Consider the following 4,240-nt stretch of genomic DNA (forward strand, 5'->3'; position numbering starts at 1 on the left):
AATGAGCCTCTCTAGACTCTGCGCTCAGAGAGCATGCAGCTAAGATCAGCCAACCACACCATGCGTGCCGCTGCACTCGGCAAACTGGGGTGGGGGGCTTCTTCTGAGTTTCCATTTTCTCTTCCTTCTTATCTCTTTCTTATCTAACAAATTCACGTTCTAGACGAAGAGAATGAGAGGGAGAGAAGGACGAAAGGGAAAGGAAGGGAGGGAGAAAGAGACAGAGGATGAGAGCCAGGCGAGAGAGGAGGTAGAGGGACAAAAAGAAAGACAGAAAGAGGGCGCGAAAGAGAGAGCGAAAGAGAGAGCGAGCCTCTTGGCTTGAAGGTTTGTAGCCCACACACTCAGAGCCACATTTGCGCTGCTGAGCTATTATCCCGATATTGCTTTCTCTCTCCTCTCTTAGCACTAAGCCAGAAGGGAGACACCGAATTTGGCAAAATCAATCCAGTAGGAATTGTTTAATATAAAAAATATCCCACCACCTTTGTTATCAATTCTGAAAAGGAATTGAGTTGTTTTAGTTTTCATTCGGTGACCGTAGTAGCTTGCTCCTGTGCCCTGCCGTTTCTAGCTTGCTCTGTCGGGTGTCTCCTCTGTGTAGCTTCTTGGGAAGATCCGAAGAGAAGTGGTGTGTAACTGCTCTCCCCCACTGGGTTCAATACTCCTTAGTTGTTATTGAATATTCGAATTAACTTCAGCACCACGCACTGGCATTTCAGCTCAGACTTGTGTACTATGTCAATACAAGCTCACAACCTTTAACTGTTCCCCCCCCCGCCCTCCCCCTCCGCGTTCACCATGGCAGATGACCTATAAAGCCCAAAAATATTGATCTGTTTGTGCATACTTCCAGTCTGATGTGCAAAAACCTGACATCTAAGCTGAAAGTTGCCTTTTCAGAAGGGGAGGAGGGATCTGGAGATGAAACCTAAAGGCAAGGCCTCTCTCTCCCGCTGGATTGCACTTGGCAGGCGTGGACTACAAAGGAGCTCAGGGTGAGTGCGCTGGGAGGAGAGGAGAGCAGAGGCAAGCAGACTAGCAAGTCAGTCCGCAGCGGAGAAGCTCAGTCGTCAGGAACCACAGCCCCACAACCATTGCTGCCCCAAGAGGGTGGGCAGTCAGGACCTTTGGCAAACACTGGTGCCACAGGTTCTGCTTTGGGTTGGTGGTGGGGTGGGGCGTGGGGGAGGACCTAGAAGAACCAGTACTAGAGAGGTGGGTACTAGGCAGGTGGGTATGAGTTGCACACGTGAGTTTGTTCTGGTAGTTTTGTGTTTGTTTGGTTGGATTTTCACTAGTTTGGTTTTGTTTGTTTTGTTTTGTTTGCAGAGGTTATTTTTTGTTGAGGAAGCAGACATTTTATTAGTACACAGCTTGCTTTCTCTCCTGGACTAAGGGAGGCTTTGGGGCTGAGGCTCTCGGAGTACCCTCAAGCATATAGTTTTCCCTGTCCTTATTCCTCTACAGACTTTCAGTGAGCAGGAGTCATTATATTTATTTATCTCACATACTACCCTATGAATTCCGCATGCATTTACCTCTTAAGAGGTGACTGCTTCTGAACTGACCATCTAATAGTTGCAACTGAGTCACACTTTTTGTTCTTCCAGTTTTCTCTCACAATTGGAGTTTTTGGGATCTTCTGGAAAGTTGCTTCAGAGCATAGGAGATGTGATGTTTGTGCTCTCAGCGAAGTCTATACTTTTTCTCAAAGGTAATTCAGGCTCCTACTGAACATCTCCCTGATTCTCAGAAAAAAACTAAAACTAGTAATGACATAATAAGCATAGTTAGGACCTCTGTGTCATAGGAGTTCTGTGTTTTTTCAGCCTGCAAGCTTTTGTTTCACTGTGTGTGTGTGTGTGCGTGTGTGTGTGTGTGTGTGTGTGTGTGTGTGTGTGTGTGTGTGGTGTTTATGAAATAATTTTCTTTCTTTTCCTTTCAAGATGCACTGATGAACAAACCAGAAAAGACAGCATAGTCATACATGCTGGATTTTGTAAGTCTCTTTCCTTCCTTTTCAGAAAGACTGGGATGGGGTGGGGTGAACTAAGAAGTCAACCCTTGTCTTCCATTTTTGATTCTGGGACCACACTTCCACTCTCTTCTCTGTTCAACATTCCATGTCTTCTTGAGAAAGTAGACTGCATTGATTCCTTGGGCAACTAGCTGAAAATATAGACACTGCCTTTCAGGACTGGCTTGCCTAGCTGGCGTGTGAGACAGTTTCTCCCAATTGGATCTGATCTGCAACTGAAGCTTCTTACCAGGGACTCAATTTCTTAAACTCTCAATAGTCCCAGAGCTGCTAGCAAGTAACAAAACACATAAAAGGGCAGCAGACCTTTCTAGTCTTCCCAGACATTCAGAGTATTCTACGGAGACCTTGCTCAGAGCAACTCAAGGGTTCTTTGCTCCAGGGTGATGCCATTATGTTGTTTCTCTTGGGGTGTTGATACCAGGGGTTTTGGGGTGCCAGTGGATCTAGCTTTGGTACACATGGAATGCATGGCCATGTCAAAGAGATGTGCCCAGAGAAATCAATGAGTTTCCATGAAGACCACTTCCCTCCTCTTCTTCCTCCTCCTTTTAACTGTCTAGCTTCTGAAGTGGTTCCTTAGCTTATAGAAGTTAAACATTTCAACTCTCAAATATGAGGCTCTCCCTTAGTTTTTTTTTTTTTTTCCTCAAGGTTCTCAAGCAAAATTGCCAGTGCCACAATGTTATGATGGAAGGATGCTGAAATGACAGGCCTAGTAGACGCTTGTCTTAATCATCGTCTTCTTAATTTAGTTTTAGAGCTGTGTGTGTGTGTGTATGTGTGTGTGTGTGTGTGTGTGTGTGTGTGTGTACCCACTCCATGCACATATGCGCGCCCTCGATGACGTTAGGGGTTCGTGCATGAGCCTGCTGAGAGCAGCCTCTGACAACCTGCAGCTCCCTAATGAGTGACTAGGCAGGGCTGCTGAGGAAAAGTAACACTTCCCTGGTGTGAAGACCTCTTACTGAGAAGTTTAGTTCACTACTGTTCTCGCAAACCTAATCGTATAACCTGTAACCAAAACCCACAGAACAAGGATACAACACGCTAAAGAGTAACTTCTAATCACTAAATGTTAGCACCATTACCTGCTGTTAGGAAGAGATTATAGACAAGTTGGCTCTAGGGAGGGCAGACTTCATTTGTTACAGAATCACTGGAAATACCTGGATGTCTCAGCACCGGATCTGCTGACTCCCACGTGTCAAGAGGTCACAAACCGTCCTGTGCATTTGTAAGAAAAGAACTTTAGCCAGAGTTTGTCCCTGATCCCAAGGGAAAGGTGGAGGTAGATAAATATGGCCCACCCTTGTTACTAGAAAGTAAAGAAGGCCCAAAGCAAAAAAAAAAAAAAAAAAAAAAAAAAAAAGTCAGTAAGGAAGACAGTGTAACTTCCACCTTCAGAGACTGAACAAAAATAAACTGCTCCCCGCTCTAATGACCCTGTTTAGGCTTGGAGATTAATTTAAAAATTAAGAAGGAATAATCTACATTTCCTTAGCAACTCTTCCGCTGGAATTGCTCACTCTACAATTCTTGTCCTCTTTTAGAAGTGGGAGGGTAGTGGATGAGAGCTGAGGCCTACAAGTTCACCACTATGTAAACGAACAGATCACATTTACTCTGATATGCTCTTATATTCATTACTTCTCTAAGACTACACATTTGAAAATTTAGTGTGAGGTTAAATTGATTAGGAGGGAAATTTATACTGGTGGGGGGATTTGTTTCCGGTCTGAGACCACTGGCTGCCTGCCCTCTGTCTTCTGAAGGTAATCAGTGATGGAGGAGGCTGAAAACAGGGCTTTATGTGCTGAGGGAAGAGGCCCATGGTGGACGTGGGCAGGACTTCAAATCCAATTTGCACCCAAATTGGTTGGTAGGATATACAAAGCCTCATCCAGAGACTTTCAACTTCACAATACTTTGTCCAGGGACTCCTTCCCGCTCTGCTTCAACTAGCAGCAGATCTAAAAAGAAACCATTGCTGATACAAATATAAGCCTCTGAGTAAACAGTACATGTTTTGTTTAGCAAGCCTGATATACATATGTGTGTGCATTCTGATATACATCCCAATCTCATCATAAAGAACAAGTAAAATTATTTAAAGGGATTCAAACTTGCCTTTTCGGGAATTGCAAATAACCTTTGCATCAGGAAACTAGTTTTAATATTATATCAAACTATGCGCTA

This window comes from Rattus norvegicus, chromosome 6 (genome assembly GCF_021556685.1).
Source record: "Rattus norvegicus strain SHRSP/BbbUtx chromosome 6, alternate assembly SHRSP_T2T, whole genome shotgun sequence".
Lineage (NCBI taxonomy): Eukaryota > Metazoa > Chordata > Mammalia > Rodentia > Muridae > Rattus > Rattus norvegicus.